The 8,831-nt window shown below is 45.8% G+C and overlaps 1 pseudogene; it reads left to right on the top strand.

Moving 5' to 3' along the window:
* The first annotated feature begins 3,677 nt into the window (after nt 1-3,677).
* LOC146177810 (uncharacterized) lies at nt 3,678-8,759 on the top strand (annotated as a pseudogene).
* Nucleotides 8,760-8,831: the final 72 nt, after the last annotated feature.

The raw sequence follows: 8,831 nt of genomic DNA, 5'->3' as shown, positions 1-8,831 counted from the left end.
ATATACATATACAGTGACATCAGGATGAACCGGAATATCGCACATTAATATATTAAAAAGGAGTGGGGAGAGCACAGAACCCTGAGGCACCCCTCTTGTCTGTGCATAGGTGTCTTAGGTTAATGTGCCATCAGTGCAAAAAAATTCTCGTCCTTTCAAAAATTCCCTGATCCACGCATAAATGTAGAACTGAGGACGTAATAATGACAACTTGTTTAGTAGAATGGAATGTTCAATGCTGTCATAGGCCTTAGCAATATCGAGCGTCACTAACGCTGATACCTCCTTGTTGTACATTGCAAGGCGAATCCTACTTTCTAAATCTACATGTGCAGACCATATTGAGCATCCATTGCGGAAGCCAATCTGGGAAGAACTCAAAGCATTAACCTCTGAGATATGCTTTGAGAGGCGGCCATGCACAATTCTTTCTATTAATTTTACTAGATTCGAAGTCAAAGTCAAAGAAGTCAAATTTTGACCATACCTACCGTAACCCCGTCCCAACCTGGAGCCGAGTTTCTCATGGAAGAAATCACAGTAGTTCTGACCTATCAACCTCAACATACTCTGAGCAGGAAATGGGAGCGTGCAGGGGAACTCTGCACTGCTCCTGGAAACGTAATGCTAGTCCTTGCGCAATTTGCTCTAACTCATCCTTTGCCTCCTGTGGGGACAACACTACTGAACTTAATGACTGTGAAAGGTGCGAGTTTCTATTTCGTTCCATGAAACGATACAAAGCCTTCCTGTGCTTAGGGTTTGACAAATAAGTATTTAAATTTTCGTTGTACTCGTCCTTTGCCTGCGCTATGGCTCTTTTGAATGACGCCGAACAAAATTTGTAGTTTATCCAGTTTACTGGGCTCTGGTTATAAGAGAGGCTTTTCCATGCTGCTTTTCTACGGCGGAAGGCTTTCTCACACGCGTCATTCCACCATGGGGATGGCGACTTATTGTTTACTGTAGACCGCACAGTGAACTGGGAATCTAGAGTAGCATTCGCAATTGAGGAAAATACCTTTTTTGCTTTGTCGGTCCTACATGAACAAAGGTTTGATTTGAGGGAATAGCGTAGCGAAGCTGCATATTTGGCGTTGTTTACTAGTTTACGGTCCAAAGTTCTATCTCGTGTTGTGCTCATCATGATGGTAAATGTTATTGGAAAGTGGTCGCTAGACGTACCACTATCTACTGTGGACCATCCTCCTATACCTATCCCACCTGCTGCCAAGGATAAATCGACGACAGATTGTGAATTTCCGCGCATGAAGGTTATAGCCCGAGAATTGCAGCAGCGCACAGCATTTGCCGACATCCACGTCCATAACAGCTGTCCACATGCGTCGGAGTAGTTATCCCAAAGAGTATGGTGCGAGTTAAAATCACCTGCAATAACTACCCTATTAGAATTTGTAAGTAATCTGTCAAAATAGTCTGTGCTACGTACACCTGTGGGGCAGTAGACGTTAGCGACTGTGACAGGGCCACAATGCGGCAATGTGATATCTACAGCCAAAATCTCACACTCAGGATTCATTACTGTTTTGCTTATTTTTGCCCGGTGACATAATTTTGACGATATCAAAGTTAATAAACCACCGCCCCTACCGTTTACACGATCGGCGCGGAAAACATGATATTTCTTTAAGGTAAATGACTTTGCGGGGGAGAGCCAAGTTTCTTGCAAAAGCACTATGTCTGGTTTATGTGTTGAAAGGAGAAGATATAAATCTGGATGATTACTTATCTAAAATTGAGGCCGCAATAGCCTCTTTTAACACATCGGTTTGCTGTGAAACTTTGGAAGGTCCTTTTTTAGTTTTGGTCTGAGAAATGGAGGACTTAGAGGGTGAGCTAGAAGCACGGCGCTTTTGAGTAAGTCATGTCATTTCAACATCATTAGAGCAAAAACTTTTGCGAGAAATGCCTACAGGGACACTGTCGATTGGGTGCACTTGAGCCAGCACTAGAGGAGAATCTGCATTTGAACTTTCAGTACAGGTTTGAGATGAAATAGATGCTGGAGTCAGCACAGGTTGAGGTGAGCAAAGTGACTGGCTACCAACAATACTAGACAAAGCTTCAGTAAAGCTGGTAAGCATACGGTCAACCACGACAAAAAGGGATTTTTCAACCGTTTTCACAATTGCGGTAGACAACGTGGTCTCAAAGTATGGAGTAGAAGGGCGCACACAGTTGGCATAAGTGTGCCTTTTCCGATCAAGAAGGGCATAAGCATCTGCTCGAGAGCAACGATTCTCTTGTATTAATTCTAGTAACGCTTGCTCCTGAGATCGTTTCTCACAACTGGGGTCATCAGCCGAGTGCTCGTTACTGCACAGACAACAGCTAGGTCTTGCAGCGGTACAGCTATTAGAAGAGTGTCCTTCCCCACACACCCTGCATCTTGTCGCAGACTTACACGCTCGTCCACAGTGTCCAAATCGCCAACAGTTGGTACATTGAAGGGGGCGAGGACGTAGCGGGTCAATGCGATAAATAATTGGCCAAATTTTTAACTCAGATGGACACATGAGACCGGCAAAGGTTGTTATAACTGACTCTGTAGCAACACGCACCCCGGCCACTATGCGAGAGCAGCGATACACTGAAAGAACACCAGCTCCTGCGTCCTGAAATTCCTCCAAAATTTCTTGAGCAGTAGATGCAGGATCCACTCCACGCACAATACCCTTAGTGCAAGCCAGCTGTTCAGGAATAAAAGCTTTTACAGGAATCGATGTAAAAGAACTGCAGCGTAGCAGATTTGACACACAATTAATGTTTGCAGATTTGCAAACTATACCTCTTCTCCCGAAAGGTCGCACCTCAGAGATATCAAGGTAGTGATCCGTCAGACTCTTGAGTTGCTGCTGAATAGTTTTCGGATTTTTCATTTTCAGCATTCCATCGCCTATCGGTATGAGTGCGACAGGAATCACATCGACGCCATTTTTTGCAAATGATTCCAGAGGCAAGCTTTCATTCGGCAGGCTGGCGAACCAATCTGCCGAGCCCCCTCCCGGGGAGGTGAAAGACATGCCTGTGCGCAAGGTAATGACACCTTTACATTACCAAATCCTATAAAGCTAGCCTGAACCCTGATCAAAACCCCCCTGAACGTGGAAAGGCCTCACCACGAAGAAGCTCAGGCACCGAACACCTTGAGGACTCCCAGGACAGGCAGTCGGCGAGCTCACTTAGTCGTCTTCGTGAGAATCAGCTTGTAAACAGCTTGTCCGCAAAAGGCACTTCCTCTTTCTCGGCGATCTGTCCGCCTGATTGGAACTTCCTCTTTACAGTTAATAAAAAATAACAAAAGAAAGGATTGAAAAAAGTTGGGTTCTAAGGTCTCAAATATTCCGAATGAAAGGCCAATTCTTGATTATGTTATCAATTAATATATTTCAATAATAGAAAGAATCAAACAATTGCAAAAAGGGCATTCAGTGGTGTCAAAATGCTCACAATGGAAAGCTGATGCTTGATTATGATAAATAAGAAAATGTAGAGGGTATAATTAGCAAATTAATGAAATGAAATGAGAAAACGAAAACAGAATTCAAAAGTGTCAAACTGCTTAGAATAGAATGCCAATGTTGCTGATGCACAGCATCGTGGTACAAAAATTAAAAACAAAAAAGAAAAATCCCCTCGCTTTGATAGGTACCACTATGACTGAAGACATCATGGTCATCAACTCGTGCGTGTGTGCGCGTGTGAAAAGCTCGAGCGTCATAACCTTAATGGCGGAGCTTAAAAGTCTTTTTCTAGTCCGACGCGTCAGTAGAATGTCATATCCATATTGCCCAAACGTCGTACTAATAGCAGTGTGGAATGTTGAGGCGATTCGCACGGTCGCGGACCGCGTATATTACGTGTCACTGCTATTTGAGGTACGCTGCTCGTCCGGCCCTGTCCCATTCAGGATCACGCGCACTATGTGCTCTTGTGTGCCGGTGTGCTACAGTAGATTATTGGGTTGGCACTGTCGCCCGATCAATACGGGGCGTGAGAGGCACGTAAAAGAACAATTGCTGTTATAGTACTCATCATCCTGACTGGGCCGAAGCGCCCCTGCCTTTTGCAGTGCTGCAAACAGCTTGCAAGACTGAGTATAGTAGCTTTTTCAACGCGCACCTCAGGCTTACTGACCATCTCTGTGCAACTTCCCCCCTGCACACACACCTGTCCTGAACAATCAACCATAGCTAATCTCACAAGCTGTTTGCTGCACTGCGAAAGGCAGGGGCGCCTAGGCCCAGTCAGGATGATGCGCACTATAATGCGTAATTGTGCTCCTACACGTCTTTCGGGCCTCGGATTGGTGGGGGCGACAGTAGGAGCGCAATTATCTATTGCAGTGCGTCGGAACAACCGGCACGCAAGACCACAATCATATTGCGCATGATCCTGAATGGGGCAGGACCGGGACGATAACATGCATCACATAGTAGTGACGTGTGAACACGTAATACGCGGTCCGCTGACCGACGGTCCGTCGTGTGAATCGGCCTTTAAATTTACGCACCGATGTTTGAATCTATTCAGGCGATGTTGTGGCAACTTTCATCGTTGCTTAGGTCACCTTGCCCGCCTGACCAGAAGCTTCTTCCGATGATCAGCATGTCGTTGAGCACATCAAAACGCGAGCCATCGATAAACCGCTGATTCCTCCGATTTGGCACAGCCTGACGTTTTGCAACGGTATATCCATGGTCACACCGGCACCGGATCTGCCCACCCGATTCCTTACAGCATGTCTTAGCGCAAGATCAGCACCAAGCAATTCCAAGACTTGTTGAAGCGGAGCGTAAGTCAGGCGTCCATGGGCTCTCACGAGATACTGGTGAAAAATAAAAACGGAACATGGAGGCGTTTCTTCATCAACTAACGCAGTCTCAATGCGATCACTGAAAAGTATGCGTATCCTCTACCGCACATTGAGGGCGATATAGACTGCCTTTTCTTCGCGTCTTATTTCTCCTCTATTGGTTTGCGATCGGATTATTGGTAGTTTTCGAAAGACTTACAAAGATGGAACAGGCGACGACAGGCGCAGTTCAAGACAGAGCAGATACACACACAACACTTCCGGACTTATCTATTCCGAAGAAGATACAGAAGAAATAACAAACACATATTCAGGCACTTATCATGGGCTTTTGTTTATAATTCTTTCTCAAAAATGTGAAGCTATTGTGGTGGTTTTTCGTCCCCATAAGCTTCGGGTCTGTGCGGCAAGATGTTTTGTGTTCAGCAGAAAACTGGCTCTTAAAGAACCAAACACCAGACAATGTTTACTAAACGCACCGCGGGTGCGTTCTATTATATCCCAATATCCTGCAGGGGAAATATACATAGGCCAACCGCAAAATGCCCGAACGAATGCTCGGAGAATGAAATAATAATAATAATAATAATAATAATAATAATAATAATAATAATAATAATAATAATAATAATAATAATAATAATAATAATAATAATAATAATATTATTATTATTATTATTATTATTATGATTATTATTATTATTATTATTATTATTATTATTATTATTATTATTATATTATTATTATTATTATTATTATTATTATTATTATTATTATTATTATTATTATTATTATTATTATTATTATTATTATTATATTATTATTATTATTATTATTATTATTATTATTATTATTATTATTATTATTATTATTATATTATTATTATTATTATTATTATTATTATTATTATTATTATTATTATTATTATTATTATTATTATTTGAAAGGGCTGGAATCTTAGCAGATTTAGGAAAGAGAGAAAAAAGTGAGGAAGTCCAAGACGATGGCAGAGAGCTTTCTTCCCAGGCGGTCTTATAGAGGTTGAGAAGGTGCTCTTTTGCGTTATCGGGAAGATTACGCAAAAGAGCACCTTCTCAACCTCTATAACACCGCCTGGGAAGAAGGCTCTCTGTCATCGTCCTGAACTTCCTCACTTATTTCTCTCGTTCCTAAGCCTGCTAAGATTTGAAGGCTCCGCCTTCTAGAATGCGGGTCCGCGAGCGATGGTCTCGCCCGGCGAGTGAAAAACCAAGTCTTTCTTAAAAACACCGGTTTATTCCGGATCAACAGAAAAGTATAAAATAGAAAAGAAACAGCATTGGTAAAAACTGCGCTGGAAACATGCCGTCGAAGTGCGCGACAATGGACTATTCAAAATAAAACGGAACATGGGTCAGGGCTTCACCGCGACAACACAAAACACACTGCGGTGCGGATAGGGCGAGTAATAGGGCCAAAGCGTTGATGACGGTACAAAAGCATTGCTACTCGCGTGGCAGCACTCACGCTAACACTCCTAAGGTTTCCTTGTAGGCGCCGCTTCCATCTTCGCCTCGCAGGACTCCGCTCCGTCGTCCGTGTACATCCCGCCGGCTTGGGACGCTGCCACGCCCCCTTCTCTGGCCGGCCGCCCGGCGAAAAAGCCCCGAGCCATGCTTCCGACGCGCTTATCTACCCTCTGTCTCGCGCCGATAACATGCCGCCCCCGCTCCTGGCAGCTCGCTCATGCGTACTCGCGCTGCCCGGGCGGACATCAACACAAACAGAAAAAAGCTCGCGCGGTTTGAAACGCTAAAAGGGGCTGTGGGGCCCCACAGATTTCAGACCTTTCATATCTCCGGCCCATTTCTCTGACATCCTGTGTAGGCAAGACGGTGGAAAGGATGGCGCTCTCTAGGCTTAGTAGGCATTTGGAGGTTTCGAACTCGCTCCCTCATACTCTCATTGGTTTTAGTTCCCGCGTATCTGCACAGGACCTTTTCCTCATACTTCAGCATACTTTCTTTACCTGTGGTAGCTCTCAGCTTCACGCCCTGGTCATAGTCGATGTCCGCAAGGCATTCAATTGCGTCTCCCATGACATTATTCTTACCTGCCTTTCCAGCACCGGCTGCGGCTCCCGCATGTACAACTACATTCCAGATTTTCTTTCTAATCGCGAGGCCAGTTTCCGAGCATTGAACTTCGCTTCTACACCCCACCGTCTCACCCGCAGTACCCCGCAGGGTGCCGTTCTTTCACCCATCCTTTTTAATATCGCCATGGCTCCTCTCGCGGTTGAGTTACCGTCTATTCCCGATTTTTAACACTTTATTTACGCCGACGACATCACACTGTGGTGCTCGCGCGGATCTCCTGGTCACGTTCAAGACACCATTCAGCAGGGATTGGATATCATTTCTTGTTTTCTTGACCATTCAGGCCTGTCTCCCGCGCCCGAGAAGTCAGAACTCCTACTTTTGACTCACTCTGCTTATCAACGAGCTCGCAACTCACTGATATCCCTTACCTTGGGCGGCTCCCCAATCCCCAAAGTTTCTCAATGTCACGTTCTTGGCAGGCCTCTGCGTGCCGCCAAAAATGTCCGGGCTCTCCATGCGGCTGTTGCTACCTGCCAGTCTGTCACCCATTTACTTCGCCGAGTTGTGAGACGGTCCTCTGGCCTGAGGGAAGCTCACACTAGTCGAATGGCTCACACGCTGGCTGTTAACAAATTCCTTTACTTTATACCATATCGTTCATTCACCCAGGGCCAGCTAGACACACTTGCAACAGCTCTTCACAGCCTTTTTAAAGCTGCTCTTTGTCTTCCCATAACCACTTCCACCGATAAGCTTTATGCCACCGGGCTTTTTCAACCCCTTCGCAGTCTCCTTTCCCTTCACCGTGACCGACAGATAGCTCGCCTCTACGGCACAGTTTATGGACGATGGCTTCTAAACCAGGATAATATTTCCCCCATGCAGTCAGTCCCTCTGCCAACTCCTTCCCCTCCGGAGGCCACTAACCTCCGTATACTTCATCTTCCAGCTAATATGTCGCCGGTCCTGCATGCTGGCCGCCGACATGCTGCTGCCGCTCATCAGAATCCGCCCTTCAACACCCATGGAGTCGCTTACACGGATGCCTCTTATGTGGCTCCTCGCGGGTCTGGAAGCCAGGTCCTCTTTCATACTCGTATATCTACCCCTGTCACACACACTAGCGGCCCCTTTCTCCACCTTCCGGATAATATCTCGCTTGAGGTTCTCTCCAACATTCATTCTCATTCTCCAACATTCGAAGTTTCCATTCTTTCCCACGTGTTCCTCAGTGTATTATATACACCGACTCCCAGGCTGCTATCCGTGCCATTCAATCTAAAAGTCTCACACGTCATCTGTCAACGGAGCTCGAGGTTGCACTTGTTGCGCTGCAGCCCTGCCCCGTCTTCCCCCGATGGATCCATGGACACTCGGGGATTGACGACAATGAGCTGGCGAAACAGCTCGCCCGTGAAACTCGTAACCGGGCACCGTTCATCCCCTGCCCAAGATCCTTAGAGGGCGGGTCGAGACTGTCTCTTCGCGCCACCTTCAGCGAATATCACAATGCTGCTTGCTTAGACCGCAAGCCCTACCCCGACCCTCATCCTAATATTTCCGTTCAGGAGGGCCAAATCCTTCGCCAAATACAGTTGAATACGCTCATAACCCCTGCACGGCGATATCTCTACCAATTCCGTCGTGATCCATCATTCCCCAACTGCCCTTCCCCTTATGCCAACCTTTCACACTGCCTATTTTCATGTCCGGTTGCATTGCAATGGGGATTCTTTCCCACCTCCTCCCATACTATCTGGACCTGGGTGGACTGGCTTGGGACTGAGGGTGAAGAACAGCGCCTGCTCATCCAGCAGGCCATCGATGTATTAGGCGCCTAAATGTTGCGCCTTTTACTACTACTACTACTACTACTACTACTACTACTACTACTACTACTACTGATAATAATA

This window comes from Amblyomma maculatum, chromosome 10 (assembly GCF_055883805.1).
Source record: "Amblyomma maculatum isolate TAMU_Amacu chromosome 10, ASM5588380v1, whole genome shotgun sequence".
In the NCBI taxonomy this organism is placed as follows: Eukaryota; Metazoa; Arthropoda; class Arachnida; order Ixodida; family Ixodidae; genus Amblyomma; species Amblyomma maculatum.
Note: the sequence above shows the minus strand (reverse complement) of the source record. Positions and strands in the feature narration are given on the sequence as shown.